Source organism: Sarcophilus harrisii, chromosome 2 (assembly GCF_902635505.1).
Source record: "Sarcophilus harrisii chromosome 2, mSarHar1.11, whole genome shotgun sequence".
Lineage (NCBI taxonomy): Eukaryota > Metazoa > Chordata > Mammalia > Dasyuromorphia > Dasyuridae > Sarcophilus > Sarcophilus harrisii.
In genome coordinates this window covers 310,143,904-310,160,850 of record NC_045427.1, presented here as the reverse complement: position 1 = coordinate 310,160,850, position 16,947 = coordinate 310,143,904, and the positions used below count along the sequence as shown (strand labels likewise).

At 35.0% G+C, this 16,947-nt stretch overlaps 1 protein-coding gene across 1 annotated transcript in view; it reads right to left on the bottom strand.

The window, feature by feature from the left end:
• Positions 1 to 10,464, bottom strand: part of MAP3K9 (mitogen-activated protein kinase kinase kinase 9) — a 168,957-nt gene extending 158,493 nt beyond the window's left edge. The window contains exon 1 of the mRNA XM_031952603.1: positions 10,364 to 10,464. The gene's annotated coding sequence lies outside the window, so the exon portion shown is untranslated. The remainder of the gene's footprint in view (positions 1 to 10,363) is intronic.
• Between the last annotated feature and the right edge of the window lie 6,483 nt (positions 10,465 to 16,947).

Below are 16,947 nucleotides of genomic sequence, written 5' to 3'. Positions count from 1 at the left end.
AATCATTTGCTGTCTTGAAGAGGGAAAAGGAAAGGAGGGAGGAAGAAAAATTTGGAACTCAAAATTTTACAAAAGTGAATCTTGAAAACTATCTTTATATATAATTGGAAAAATACTCTTAAGTGAATAAAAAAGAAATGTTTGTATGATTGCACATATATAATCTATATCAGATCACTTGCTGTCTTAGGGAGGGCAGATAGGAGGAAGGGAAGGAAAAATTGAAATGCAAAATCTTATAAAAAATTAATGATGAAAACTATTTTTACATATAAATTAAAATAATTATTATACTATTTAAAGAAAAACTGACCTGTACTTAATTTATATTTTATATTGAGTACCTTTCCAGTCTCCAATTTTGGGATAATCCTAATTGTGAGCTAAAATGAAGTTTTAAGTAATTTTTCTTCAAGTGCTGGTTTGGATTTGTCAAGGGTTGGAAAATCTAAGGAAAAGAATCCTATCCTCCTTTTCAGGAGATAGATTTTCCTGACAATGAAACTATTTCACCCAAGCCTATGACCATACTTAGAGTGAAGTCTTAGGAAGAAAGAGAAAGAGAATGTCCTTTTAGTGTCCTTTACTCTAACATTTGGACTTGGATTGTTTGATTTGGAGTTATTAATATATATATTTATTTATATATATGGAACACTAACAACAAAAAAAATTTTTAAAAATGAAAGTAAGTAGAGGGAACTCCCCTTTGGTGTTATGTAGGAGAATTTCTTTAGACCTTTGATTTTTTTATCATTCTTAAAGTTGAAGGAGGGAAATGGACAGTTAGAACCAATTTGAACATCAGCTAAATTATTAGAGAAGATAAGCAAAAAGAAAACAGAGTACAGTGCCAGCACAAGGTCATTCTTGATGAAAAAAAAAAGCAATTTATCTTATTTTAAATGATTCTTTCTTCATCTAAAACTTCACCAGTGCTCCAATGGATCTGTGATCTCATTAATGTAGGTACTCCCTCTAGTGATATAAATCACAAACCATTCATGTCTGCCTGTCTTTTTTTTTTTTTCTATGTCCTTTCATAAATCTGTCAGAAGGGTCCACACAATCTTCTGGGAGCCTTTCTCAGGTTCTCTTAACAATGTGAGGATAGCAATAGAATATAAAGGCTGTCCACTGATGACAATAATGGCTGACACTCACATGTCACTTTAAGGCATGCATAGTGCTTTATACACATGATCTTTTCATTTTCATTTCTACTTCACGAGGTAGAAATTATTATTCCCATTTTACAGATAAAGAAAGCTTGACTCAGGGAGATTAAGTGATTAAGGTCACATAACTGATATCTGTGTCAGGATTAGATTCAAGATTTCTCTGACTCCAACTCCAGTATTTTATCTATATCATACTGCATCTGGTTATCAATTTGTAAGTATTGCTTTTTTATTTTTATTCTAGAGTTTAATGCCGTGCCTAACACATAATAAGAGTTTATTAATTACTTGTTTACTGACTGACTGACTCTTCTTATGAGAATCACTTGCCTTTTCTTTCTGACTATCCATTTCTCTGATGACATTTTTAATGCTGATTTTCCTGCATAATCGCTCATTTGTAACTTGTTCCAGTCTGCAACTATCTGTTTTATGCCTTCAGATATATGGGAATTATAGGTGGAATAATCATCAGTGTACCTCCCTGTCCTTATATACCAAACGTGGTCATTATCATCATTCTCAAAAAGAATAATAGAAAGAATATTAGGCATCAATGGAAACAGCAGCACAGCCCAAGTCCTGCTTCTGGCACATCCATTCATCTTTTCTATTATGTGAGCTGTCCTTGGTATCTAGGGACACCTTGGAGGTTCTAAAAACAATTTCAATGGATCTGGGTCAGATCTCATTACCTAAATGAGATTGGACTAAGTGAGGTTAATGTCTGAAGTGAAACATTCCAAGGAAAATACAGAAGGATAAAGACGATGCCCATGATACAGGAGTTGATGACATGCAGACTAGTGAGACATGATAACTTCAGCTTGGTCTCAGGGGAGTACTCCTTGTTGATATAAAACTAAGGTCAGGGTTTTCTGTGGTCCTGTATGTAAAGTATATTTTGTCAGATTGAGACCATTAACCTCAATGATCCTACCAGGTTTCAATAGAACTAAATATATAATTCTAGTTTTAACTTATTTTTCAGTCATGTTAATATATTTGTGTTGGCCAAGTATAAAATATGAAGCGCTAATGTTTTCAGCTGAAAATCCTGTTATATGTTTTATAACATTTACAGACCTTCAGTCAGTTTCACATCTTGTAATTCTTGTCATGATTCTTAAACTTTTTGGATATTTGGATACTTAGTGCAGTGCCTGAAACATTTGTCGCTCAGTTCACTCTTTATGATTCCATAGACTATACTCTCTATGGGATTTTCTTGGCAAGGATGCTGGAGTGGTTTTCTATCTTCTTTTATAGAGGATTAAAGTAACGAAAGATTAAATGACTTGCCCAGGGTAACATAGCTAGTAAATGTCTAAGTCTGAATTTGAACTTTAGTCTTCCTGACTCCAGGCTCAGCATTCTATCCAATGAGCCACCTAGCTGCACCATCTGGAATATAGTGGGTACTTAATAAATGTTTATTGATTGAATTTTTAAAAACCTTTTCTAAAACAGCTTGTGTGAGAGATATAATTTGAATCATTTTCAAATTTTTCTGTTTTTTAATTTTCTAATCACCTAATTTGATTTTATGAAATTAATTTGCCTAGTATTACACATCTCTAAAATTCAGTGTGACTGATTATAACCTGAGGGTAGCTTGGGTTCAAAATTGACACTATATGCCCTCTCTGGCCCCAGAAAAGACAGAATTCTTATTTTTCACTGTCAATAAACATCATTATCTGCATTGTAAAGATTGAGGAAGTTAAATATAGAAAAGATATATGATCTAAGAGCACAGTGAGCTGTAAATAGAACTTATCTTCTGATTTTAGATCTTCTCTTTTCTCACTGCCACTTTTTAAATTATTCTTATTCTAAACTTATGATTGCATAGGTCTAGGAACTTGCTGCTATACCATCTTAATAGTGTCTCCCACAGAGATTATAAATGTTGTTGCTATATTCTTAAAAGGAAATAAATCTTGTGGATAGCAGCAATTTAGAGAAAGCACTAAAATTAAGAGGGAATGGGTATGATTCCTTGGAAAAGGTGGGACATTAGTTAAGACTTGAAAGAAGTCATTGAAGTTAAGAGAGAAAGATGAAGAGGGAGACAATTCCTTGAAATCAGGAAGTACTTACCACCAAATTTTCCACATATTTTCTTTCCTCCTTAGACTTCCCATGACTCCCCCAAACTCTACCCTCACAGCTGTGAAGCTTTTTATTACTAGGGAAAAAATATAAAGCCATTTGTCAAGCACTCCCTCTTCTCCCCTCCTTCTCATCTCACATCACTCTGATGCTTTCTGTCATTATCTTTTCCTCTAAATATCTCAAATAATGAAGTAGCCATTCTCTTTGCCAAGGCAAACCTCTCTATATACACAAATGACTTCATTCCATGTTACTCACTCTAGCAGATTGCCCCTTTTTCATCCCCCCTCTCTCCTTTATCTATCTCTCTTTTTGGTTGGCTGTTTCTCTACTACCTACAAAAATGCCCATGACTCCTCCATCCTCAAAAAATTCTCACTTGATTCATCCATCCCTATTAGCTATCATCCCATAGCTCCCCTCCTATTTGTAGCTAAACTTGAGAAGGCTGTCTACATTGGCTGCCTCAACTTCCTTTCCTCTCATTCTCTCCAATCTGGCTTCTGATCTCATCATTCAACCAAAGTTATTCTCTCCAAAATGCTTTTAAGTTCAGTGGCATTGATCTCTTTGTTGTTCCTCAAACAAGACAATCCATCTCCTAAATCCAAGCATTTTCATTGATTAACTCCACACTTGGAATGTTCTCTCCTCACTTCTCCCTCCAGGCTTCTCAGGCTTCCTTCAAGTCCCAGATAAAATTCTACCTTCCAAAAGTAACTTTTCCTAATGATCCTTTTCAATTTCTAGTGTCTTTCTTCTGTTGATTATTTCCAATTTATCTGGCATATAATTTATTTTTACATGTTTTGCATGTTATCTCCCCCATTAGACTGTGAGCACCTTAACAGCAAGGGTTATCTTACACAATGTCTGGCACATAGTAGGTGCTTAATGATTGCTAATTAACTGACTGATTGATGAAATTTCCTGTGAAGGAGGGACAGTAAGGATGGCAGTGTCACTTGATCACAGAGTAAGAAACAGAAGAGTAAAATGTAAGACTAAAAATAGAGGAAAGGTACAGCCTATGGAGGACTTTTAAAAAATAGCATTTTATTTTTCCAATTGAACACAATTTTTAATATTCATTTTTTAAAATTTTGAGTTCCAAATGATCTCCCTCCATCCCCTCTTCACTTCTCTGCAATAGTAAACAAGATGATATAGGTTTTATATACATGTACATATACATAGAATAACTATATATGCAAAATATTCTTCTATTATGGAAGAAAACAGACAAAAAAATGAAAAAATAAAGTGCTCCCATCTGCAGACTCCATCAGTTCTTTCTCTAGAGGTAAATAGTATTTTTTATTATCAGTCTTTCAGAATTGTCCTAGATCATTATAATAGCTAATTCACTCACAGTTGATCATCATACAATATTGTTGTTACTAGGTACAGTGTCTCCTGGTCCTGTTTACTTCACTCAGCATCAGTTCATGTAAGTCTTTCCAGGTTTTTCTGAAATCAGCCTGCTGGTCATTTCTTATAGCACAATAATACTCCATTACAATCACATACCATGTCTTTGACCATTCCCCAACTGATGGGCATCCCTTCATTTTCCAATTCTTTGTCATCACGAAAAAGAGCTGTTATAAATATTTTGTGCATACAGGACTCCCCCTCTCTTTTTTTAACTATTCTTTTGAGACACAGACCTAGCAGTAGTATTGCTGGATCACAGGGTATGCAGTTTTATCACCCTTTAGGTACAGTTACAAATTGTTCTACAGAGAACTTTAAAAACTAGAGGTGGGTTTTATATTTGATTCTGGAGTTTGATTCTGGACACTGAAGTTTACTGAATAGGAAAATGACATTGTCGGACCTATGCTGACTCGAGGAGGATCATTGTGGTGAGTAAAGGATGGAATGGAATATCTTGAGGCAGGAATATTAGCCAGCAGGCTATTTCAATAGTCCAGACAGATGATCAGGAGGGCCTGCACCAGGGAGTTGGTATTATCTGAGGAGAAGAGGGAGCATACATAAGAAATCTTAGGAAGATGGAAAAAACAGGACTTGATGACTGATTGGCTATGGGGGAAGCAGATCCACACACAGGCTGTCTGAGCTTTCTGAAGTTCAGGAGTGTAGGCAAGACTGGTATGAGGAAGAGGAGGGAATGGGTAGGAGTAATCCTGGACATTTTGCTCCTCTTGTAGTTTTGACACTAGTATAGTCTCTGTACCAAAAATCACCATAAAGAAAGAGCTTTTCTCAATTACTTTACAGCATAGAGCTCAGCTATGATGATGACCTTGGGGAAAATCTATTTAGGTTACAGAGAAATGCTGGTCTGTATTCTGCAACCTAAAGACAAAAAGTGGTAGGGGAGAGGAATACAGCTTTCTCTTATGCCTAAAGGCACAACTGAAATGATCCTGACCTTATCTATTTGCAAACACAAGGCAAGCTTTGATTTTGAAATCTTAGTCTTATAGCATTATTTCTGAAATATGAATCATACCTTACTCTTTTAGCATCTAAAATGATGCTATCATTCCAGCTGGGATCGTATACTGATTGTACCAGACAAAATCTGCTTATCACATTATTTTTTTTTTCCTTTCTTGGGCTAAAGATGACAATGACTCATTGAAGCAATGCTGAAAAATGGACTTTGGCAGTGACTAATTGCTAAGGCAGTAATTCCGATAAAACCTTCCAGTAGCGTAGCAGTTTCTGGCAGACAAATAGTACAGTCCTTACTAAAGTCCACATCATGTTTGTCAATGTCATCCACAAACATTTATTGATTGCTATCAGATTCAGTTCTTCTGCTACCTGCTTTTAAATTGATGGAAAACCTAAAGAGTAGCTGAGTAGGGACTAGGAGGGAAACAATGGTACATGCATGTATTAAGTGCCTACTATGTTCCAGACATGATACTAAGTGCTATACAAACAGTAATTCAAAATAAGTCAGGATTGAAAGCAAACTTTCTGAATTCAAAGCCAGTGCTTTATCTACTATATTATATAGCTCATAGCTGATCAAGAGGCAAGGATTTAAAAACCTATTGCTAATGATTAGCCTTCTCATAATCCCGACTTCCTGATTTATACCATTAGTATAAGGATAGGGTTGGAGTAAGTAGGTAAAGGCACTAGGGACAAAGGAAGAGGGTCTCTTCTCCTGTTAGTTGCTTTTTTCAAAGCCAAGGCAAGAAACATCAAGGTTAGGCTAATCTCTGCCTGCTAGCAGTTGCTTAAGCAGAAATGAGAGTTGGACCTTGTTGCCCATTTGAATATAAGCTGACTTCCATTTGAAAGAAGATTTTTTTTTAATTTAAGATCAATTTATAGTATCCAACATATGGTATACTAGAAGGTGGAGCTATTCTGAAAAAGATGCAGTTTGAAAAAAAGTAGGCCCTTATTGCAGCATTCCTGCCTAAATTTGGCAGCACCTGGCAAAGATGCTGAAGAGAGTGGGAGATAGACCTGTCACCTGAGCATATGGTGCAGTTACAAGTCCTTGTCAAAGAATAGCTTATTTAAAAGTGACCCTGCATTCCTATAATTCTGGGTAGGACAGATAAGCTCTTTCTTACATGAATCAAGGCATGATAAATTTACTTTGAATCTCAGAGGTTGACCCCAAATTTAGGAGCCAGATGATCTTTTTAAAAAATATTATTTTGGTTTTAAACTATAGTAAAATGTTCATCATAAAGGAGAATATGTTACATTATATAAATCATTAGTTCCCAGGTTGATATTCAAATTAACATTATATTATTATTTGTATATTGATTTAAAGTCTGTAATATACTTTTATATACATGTCATTTGAACTTCATAATGGCTATATGAGAAGGATATCAGAGGTTTTATTATCTCCCATTTTACAAAGAAGAAAACAGACTCGGAAGGTTTGCCTATAGAATAAGTACCAGAGGTAAGATCTGAACTCTACATCTTCCTGATGTTAAGTGGGATACTTTGAACATGATGCCATGGAAGATCTATAGATGAACCATGAAAGATTCTCTAGAAAATCTCAAAGAAGAAACAAAGCACATTTGGTCAAAGTACTTCTTGGGCCATATACAGAACAAATGGAAAGCTGGTAGTTGAAATTCCCTTTGCATCCAAATCTCTCCCCACCAGGGCCCATAGGAAAAATAATCCAGTGGCATCTGGAGCAAGACAAGTGACAAAGAAAAAGACTGAGGAACTTCCACATAAGTACCCATTATTGCTTGCAAAATATGTTTCTATCCAACCTTGTATTCTTTTTTTTTTTAAAGTTACTAATGATAATTAATACTTGTATGTACATGAGTGTGAAGAACAAACAGACTTCCAAAGTCTGGGGCATGATTGTACCAAAAATATAAGGAAGTCACAATGAAATTGCTAGAAACTATGGCAACTTTGGGTTTGTGGAGCTCTGACTCAGAAAATCACAATGAAAATTTCATCCTCTGAATAATAAGGTAGGTTGGCCCCTGAGCTATTGCATTTGACTAATTCTGCTGCTGGGAATCCAGAGTGTAAAGAAGCATTTCTCTAGGGTGATGTTGAAGGATTTAACAGTCTGGTGAGCTTCCCAAAATATGTGTGACAGAGAGTGTGTGTGTGTGTGTGTGTGTGTGTGTGTAAATCTGATATGTACTACAGCAGTAACAGAAGCAGATTATACTGGTTCATGTCCTGTCATCCATAATCCCTCAGAAAAGTACTGTCATTTTACCATTATCAACCAAGGAAATAGAAAGTGAATTCCCTTTTGGTAGAATTTTATACTGATTCATCTATTCTAGAAAGGCAGAAAGTGACTACAAATGGTGACAACACATAAGCTAAAATTGGAATGATGCAGAGATTAGCAAGGCCCATGAACCATAGAGGTAACAAATTAAAGGAGCAAGGAAGAAATTAGTTTTCATATCTATGGATAAGGTAAGAATTCATTACCAAACAATGGATAGCAAAGATTCACAGAAGATAGAATAGATGAGTTTGATTACATAAAATTAAGCAAGTTTTACACAAACAAAGCCAATGCTACTAAAATTAAGAGGAAAGCAGGTAATTGGGAGAAAATTTTTGCAGCAAATTCTTAAAATAAAGTTCTCATTTCCCTATATATATATATATTTAGGTATTCAAATTTATAAGAACAAGAGCTATTTCCCAATTGAACAATGGCCAAAGGCTGTTAATAGGCAGCTTTCAAAGGAACTCAGGCTATCAACAATCATTAAAAAAACAAAGTTCCAAATCATGAATAATTAAAGAAATACAAATTAGAAGTGCAAAATTTAAGATTCTACCTTACACCTATCCGACTGATAAAGTTGACCAAAAAAAGATGGCAATTCTGCAGGAAAATGAGAACATTAATCCACTGATAGTAGAGTTATGAATTGATCTGACCATTCTAAGCAATTTGAAACCATACCTCAAAATCCATTAAATTCTGAACATTATTTGACCCAGCAATACTACTACTAGGCCTATATTCCAAAGAGAGCATAGAAAGAATAAAGGATCCTATATGTACAAAATGTATCTACAATAACTTTTTTTTGCATTAACAAAGGGCTGAAAACAAAAATTGGGATGCTCTTCAATTGGAGTATGGGCTAGGTTAAACAAATTATTGTATATAAATGATACATAGTTATAACAGATATAATGTGCCTTAAAAAAGGATGAAAGGAATAGCTTCAGTGAAACTTGGGAATACTGAGACAAGCTGATGAAAAGTAAAATGAGCAGAAATGGAAGAAAAATACATACAATGACTGACAACACTGTAAAAACAACTTTGATAAATTTAAGAACCCTAATCAAAGCAATAACAAATTTTGATTCCAGAGGACTAAAGTTTAAACAGGCAATCTATCTGGATTTAAAATGAGACTCTTTTTTGATACAACCAAAACAGGAATGTGTTTTGCTTAACTTTGAGTATTTGTTACAAAGATTTTGATTTGTTTTTCCTACCTTCATTGTTGAAAATTGGCGGGGGAGAGAGAGTGGAAGGGAAAGAAAACTGATTATTGTTTAATAAAAAAAAAAATGAGCAGTTTAACAAAAAAAAAAAAAAGAAAGTAACTAAAAAGTACAGACAATTTGATCCTGATGTCCCACCCCTAGGCATATGTTTCAAGAAAATCAGTATGTTTTTTAAAGGTCCTAAATAACATCAAAATATTTATAACTACTATTTTTGTAGTAGCAAAGACCTAGAAACAAAGTAGATGTTCATTGATTAAAGAATGACCAAACAATTGTGATACCTGTAAAATATAAAATAACTTTACTACTAATAATTCTAAGAAACTATGAAAGGATAAAAACAGAGAAACATGAGAAGATTTATATGAATGGATATCAGCATATAAAGTAAGCAAAATCAGAAAAACAAAATACACAAGGACTACAACAAAGCAAATTGAAAGATCAACAAAAAAATAAAAACTGAATTCTGTGAGATTATAACAACCAAACATGGTCCCAAAGAAGAGATATGAAAATGTACCCCTTTCCTTCATCAAAGTGATTGGGGACTTTGTATTGGAAGAGAAAGTATGAAAAATATTACATTTAATACTAGACTAGGATAATGTGTTGGTTAGTTTTGTTGAATTGGGGTTTTATCCCCCTCTTTTAAAAAATCTGTCATAACAAATGAGGGTGGAGGATGTATTAGGAAATGGAGGTACTTTTAAAATAAAAGTTATCAATAGAAATGAAAACAAAAGTAAAAACAAAACAAGGGAGTATAGTTTATAATTTTGCTTACCAGATGATAGTTTATTGCAGCTTATAGCCTACTGATCTATTAAGGTATTTTTGACATGTGTACATAATTCATTCTCTAATCCCATACAGCCAGATCCTGCCAAGCTGCAAATAAGAGTATATTTGTAAAGTATAATGCCTGGATATGCTTAATAAATTCTTATTCTCTGTCTCCTTTGCAGGCTTCAAAAATCCCAACAGTAAAAAAAAAATCATAACAATCTGGCTTTTTAAATGAATCTATATTATTTTGAAAAATTAATATATCTATTTTCTATAAATTATCTTACCAGTTAGGTGCACTGGAAACAGAGTAAGTCTGGTTACCAAAAGGAATCAGTTGGAACCTGCAGGGAACCAAAGCCTTGTTCAGTCCCAGATGCCTTTGCTGATGTTTGCTGACTGACTTTACTAAACTGTATACACAAAACAGTTCTAAACAAATCTTATTGTCAACTGTTCCTGCAAAATGTTCTGTTTCCCTGTCCCACCTATTTCTGAGAAAGACTGTCCATTCCTTACCCTAACTCCTCCCCAAACTTTCCCTTTGTGGTTTTTAAAGATAAATTACCCTTCCTTCTCCTAGGCTGTGAGTCCCTTCATACTCTGTATTGAGTTGCCTTAGCAATACTTTCTGATTTTCCTCCCTCAAGAAATTTTTCTGATGCAAATTAAAACAACTCTGAAGTATCACTATATACCTCTCAGATTGGCTAAGATATTAGGAAAAGATAATGATAAATTGGAGGGGATGTGGGAAAACTGGGACACTCATAACTGATTAAGCCATTCTGGAGAGCAATATGGAACTATACCCAAAGGGCCATCAAACTGTACATACCCTCTGATCCAGCAGTGTTTCTACTGGGCCTGTATCCCAAAGACATCACAGAAATGGGAAAAGGACCCACATGTGCAAAAATGTATGAAGCAGTCCTTTTTGTAGTGGCAAGGAACTGTAAACTGAGTGGATGCCCATAAGCTGGAAAATGGCTGAATAAATTATGGTATATGAATGTTATGGAATATTGTTGTTCTATAAGAAATGAAAAGAAAGATGATTTCAAAAAGACCTGTAGAGACTTACATGAATTAATGCTAAATGAAGTGAGTAGAACCAAGAGAACCTCATATTTTCACCTTTTTATTGTTGTTTGCTTGCTTTTGGTTTTCTTTCTCATTTTTTTCTTTTTGATCTGATTTTTCTTGTGCAGCATGATAATTGTGGAAATATGTATAGAAGAATTATACATGTTTAACATATATTGGATTACTTGCTATGTAAGGGAAAGGGTGGGAGATGGGAGGGAGAAAAAATTTAGAACACCAAGGTTTTGCAAGGGTGAATGCTGAAAACTGCATATATTTTGAAAATAAAAAGCTAAAAAAACTTCTCTGCTTTCAACTCAGCTTAGATTCCTCTGCATTTTGAGGGGTGGGCTTTGTGCAGTTGACAATATGATACAAAATCATTGCTTTCAGATTATAAAAATAGGATAATTTTTTCGCTAGAACTCTAATCCCCCTGACAAATCCTGTACACTAGCTATCTTTGTCGTAGTTGTTTTGCTTCCAGACCAGAAACCATACTGAAAGATCTTAACCCTTTCACCTCGAGAATTCCCATTCTTTGGATGCCCATCAGTTGGAGAATGGTTGAATAAATTATGGTATATGAATGTTATGGAATATTATTGTTCTGTAAGAAACGACCAGCAGGATGATTTCACAGAGGCCTGGAGAGACTTATATGAACTGATGGTAAGTGAAGTGAGCAGAACCAGGAGATCATTATACATGGCAACAATACCATAGGATGATCAATTCTGATGGATGTGGCCCTCTTCAGCAATGAGATGATTCAAACCAGTTCCAACTGTTCAGTGATGAAGAGAGCTATCTACATCCAGAGAGAGGACTGAGGGAACTGAGTGTGGTTCACAACATAGCATTTTTACTCTCTGCTGTTTGCTTTCATTTTGTTTTCTTTCTCTCAGTTTCTTTCCTTGATCTGATTTTTCTTGTGCAGCAAGATAACTGTATAACTATGCATGTGTGTATATATATATATATATATATGTGTGTATATATATACATATGTGTGTATTGGATTTAATATATATTTAAATATATTTAACATGTATTGGACTACCTGCCATCTAGGGGAGAGGCTAGGGGAAAGAAGGGGAAAATTTGGAACAGAAGGTTTTGCAAGGGTCAATGTTGAAAAATTACCTGTGCATGTTTTGTAAATAAAAAGCTTTAATTAAAAAAAGAGAATTCCCATTCTAGAATCCTCAAGTTGTAGAAAGTAATTTGAATTATAGGGTTGATGATTACTCTAGGACCTGGCTATTGATTCTATGCTGGAAATGTGCAAACAACAAAACATGTATGGATATAGGGGATCAGGAAAGGTCTCCCAGACTTTTCACTAGACACCCAAATTTTAGAAAGCACCTTTAGTTCTCCGCCCAGTCCAGAATCAACTCCAGATTATAAATTGGTCCTTTATGCATGGTCTGGCCCCCTGCCTAAAGTAGCTTTCCTGGTTCTGTTCTTATTCTAAGCTCAAACCTTGATGTGTCTCAGACTACAGATAGGAATGTAGGTCCCAGCAGCTGCTTGCCAAGCTAGGAGCTCCTTCCTGATTACTATGGTTTTCCCCATTCCTGCATCCAGATAGCTGGTAGGAAGTGTCTCTTGGGTTATTGCCACAGGAGCCTCCATGGTCTAACAGTTCTAATTTCCAGAATCATTTAAGATTAACCTGACTGGCAGTCAGCCAGTGAGCTCTGGCCAAACACATTCATCACTCTCCACCCTACCCCCAAGCATAAGGCCTTTGTCCCTTCACAAGGACTCTAGCTTGTCAAAACTGAATGCTCCCCAGTTTCCGAAGACAGATATAGTAGACTCCCCCAAAAGGGGGGAGAATTGAGAGGAAGGAGATAAGTACTAGAATCTGCATTAATGTTCATCCTCTTTAAATCATCATCAGTATTATCCAGCTCCAAGGGAAACAGGACAACAATTCAAATAGATGAGTAGGGAATTCATGGGCACTGGTTACACATATACATAGAGCACATAGTATCATATTTCTTGATTTAAAAATCCCAGTGATCCACAATATATTTTCAGAAGTGATTCATGGACTCTTTTCTTCTCCTTTCTGGGAAGAGCTGCCTCCTTCTTCCCCCTCCACTTCTTCCTTACCACTAATTCCAATGTCCCAGAAATTTGTGATATCACTAATGTCAGTATTCTCTCCAGTTGATGTTTACAATCCATTCTCTGTGACTGTCATTATGTAACTCTATTTTTTTGTCCTTATAAGGTCACCACAAGGGGGTCACCAAATATAATAATAACATTAACTAGCATTCATATTATGCTTTAAGATTTGCAGTTTTACAATTCACATTATCTCATTTTATCCTCCAAATATTTCTGGGAGTTAGGGACTATTATTATCCTCTTTCCCTGAGGAAGAAACTAAAGTTAAGTGACTTGTTTGGAGTTCCACAGCTAATAAGTAAATGTCAGGTCTTTGTTACTCCAGGTCCAATACTCTATTGTCCCATTTAGCTGCCTATCGTATGCATGATGTCCATATCAGAACCTTCCTTGTTTGCCTAAAACAGAGTTCATCTGAATTTCTCACCCTTGATTGACTGTCCATAACTTTTTTTCTTTGTCATATATTACTCTGGTGATATCCTTTATAACACATGTATAATTCCTCATTTGCAGTTTATCATAATCTGCTTCTACCCACCCTAATCTGTCCTTTGAGTGATCTTCAACTTCAGTACTATGGAAATTGTTGCATTCTATGACACAACATCCCTAAAAGAATATTGGTGTTTTTTGGGAAAATGGGCCTTTGTTCAAGGTAAAGAACTATTCTATTTCCAGAGGCAAATTAGCTCTCTTTCCTCCACTTGCTTGATTATGGCCTGCCTCCATGTCAGTTTGTAGTATCTGAGAAACAGCTCTATATTTAACTATATAGCATAGTCAGGACAATAGTCATTCTTCATCTCCTTAGTTTTTTTCTATGTAGAGAATTAGGCAGAGAGCAATTGTGGATCTCATTTAGAAGAATGCTAAATTCCAGGGTGTGATGTTATCAACACAATATCACCTAGAAGAAGCAGAAGCATATGAAGGCCACCATCCATCCGAAATTCTTGGGCTTGCACTCTGCTCTGGATCTCCTCTGGAATGATGGCCAATGCTTTGGCAAAGATATCCAACAAAAGATAAATGGCTGAAAAGCTGTGATATATGAATGTGATGGCATGTTTTTGTGCTGTAAGAAATGAGAAAATAGAAGACTTCAAAAAAACATAGAAAGTATTACATGAAATGATACAGAATGAATGACAGACAACAATTTGTACTATAATATCAGCATCATAAAAATTAACAATTTCAAGGACTCATATAAATTAATAAATAATTAAATATACTGAACCAAGAGAATAATTTATATGATAACAAAGTAAAAATAAACAACTTGGAAAACAGTAAGCAAATCTTGTTGTTTTTCAGACATGTCTGAAATCTTGTGACTCCAGAGGCCATAAGATCCCAAGCTTTGTGTTCTCTCCTATCTCTTGAGGGCTTTCCAAGCTCATTTTCATTCCTTCTGGGATACTATCTAATCATTTCCTCCTCTGCCACCCTTCTCCTTTTGCTTTCAATCTTTTCCAGCATCAGAGTTTTTTTTCCAATGAATCCTATCTTCTCATTATGTAGCCAAAAAATTTAAGGTTCCCCTTCAGTATTTGTCCTTCCAAAGAATGTTCTGAATTAATTGTTTTAAGTATAGATTGATTTGATCTCATTGCTGTCCAAGATACTCTTCTCTAATCAGCAACTGATTCTGCAGCATTCAGCTTTCCTTTTACTCCAACTCTCATAGTCATACATTACTCCTGGAAAAACCAGACCTTTGACCATATAGACTTTTGTCAGCAAAAGGATGTTTCTGCTTTTTACTATGTTGTCCAGATTTGTCATAGCTTTCCTTCCAATGAGCAAGCATGTTTTAAATTTCATGGCTGCATTCGCCATCTGCAGTGATCTTTAGGCCCAAGAATATAAAATCTAACACTGCTTTTACTTCAGCTCCCTCTATTTGTCAGGAAGTGATGAGACTAGTTGCCAAGATCTTAGATTTTTTTTTGATATTAAGTTTCAAGCCAGCTTTTTTATACTCTCCTCTATCACATTTATCAAAAGTTTTCCAATTCTTCTTCACTTTCTGCCATCAGAGTTGTATCATCTGCATATCTGAGATTGTTGATGTTTTTTCTGGCAACCTTAATTTCGGCTTTTGATTCATCCAGTCTGGCATTTTACATGATGAACTCCAAATATAAGTTAAATAATAATGTTACAAAAAAAGTCTTTGCATACACCATTTCTAATCCTAAATCATTGAGTTGTTCCATATTCGGTTCTCATTGTTGCTTCTTGATTCATAGGGTCAGGAGACAAGTAAGATGATCTGGTACTAACTTCTCTTTGAGGGCTTGCCACATTTTGTGGTGATTCACGCAAAGTCTTTTGCTGATGAAGCAGAAAGAGAATTAGAAACTGAAAATAGAAATGATATTTTTAAAAAGAGAAAGTTAAAAACCATGATCAATACAGTGACTATTCATGAAATGGTTAAAGAGAAAGGATAATGAAACAAGCTATCCATCACAGAAAGGTGATAAATTTAGAGTACATAATGAGATATGTATTTTTGTGTACAGCCATGGGGGGAGAATTCTCCATTTGTTTTGCTTTACTATGAATAATCATTACAAGAATTTGACTTTTTTTTTCCTTTTAAAAAATGGGTGGGAGGTAGGCAAGAACATAAATATATTTCTGCTAATTTAAAAAAAATGATGAGAGGGTATTACAGATGTGAGATGCTGTAAGAACTTCCAGACAAAAATATTGTTTTATTTTACTTAAATTCTTTACTTTGTTACAAGAGACTTCTCATAAAGTAGGAACAACATGTAAGTATAATATAAAAACAAACAACATAAAACTGGGAGAAAATGTCTTATGTAAAAATTTATCTCCTTTTAATGGTAAATACATTTGAATAAAAAGAGATGGCATCCTTATTCCAAAAGCTGTCAACTTTCCAGACAATATATTGTAAGAACTGGATAATCAGAGTACTAACCTTATTTTGCCCTTAGTTTTATGTTAAATCATTAAATTTGCCATAATTTTAGTGTAATCTATTTGGCAGGGAGTGTCAAATTTTAGCATTGTATCGTTAGTGCTATGTGATTTCATGACCTGGTTCCCATCCCTCTTCTATTCTAAAAGTGTTTGGGATATATACATTCATGATGCTTTCATATTTCTTCTGGAGTCATTTCTTGTTCTCCTGTTCTATATCCTGACTGGACCCAGATGCCTTCAGAAGAGTGACCTTACACAGACCTGTCTCACTTAAAACCAATTCACTAGTGAGTCACGACATCACCTTCTTGATATCAAAAGACAAACAACAACAACAATATTTTAATTCTCTAAGCATCCATAAAAATTTCAAGGTAGGCGCTCCCTCCACCAAAACTGATCACAAAGCCTCTCAAACTTAGTAAATGAGAATGTTGGTAGCCAAAAGTTTCATCACCTACCCTATACCTATCCTGCTTTTGTGCCTTTCTAAATGTAGCTGAGCTACATTGTGTGATGTGATAAATCAACATAATTCGTTTAGCTCTTCTCAGTAATATAATGATTCAAGACAATTCCAAAAAACTTATGGAAAATGCTATCTACATCTAGAGAAAGGAATTATGGAGTGCAACTGCAGATCAAAGCATACTAGTTTCACCTTTTT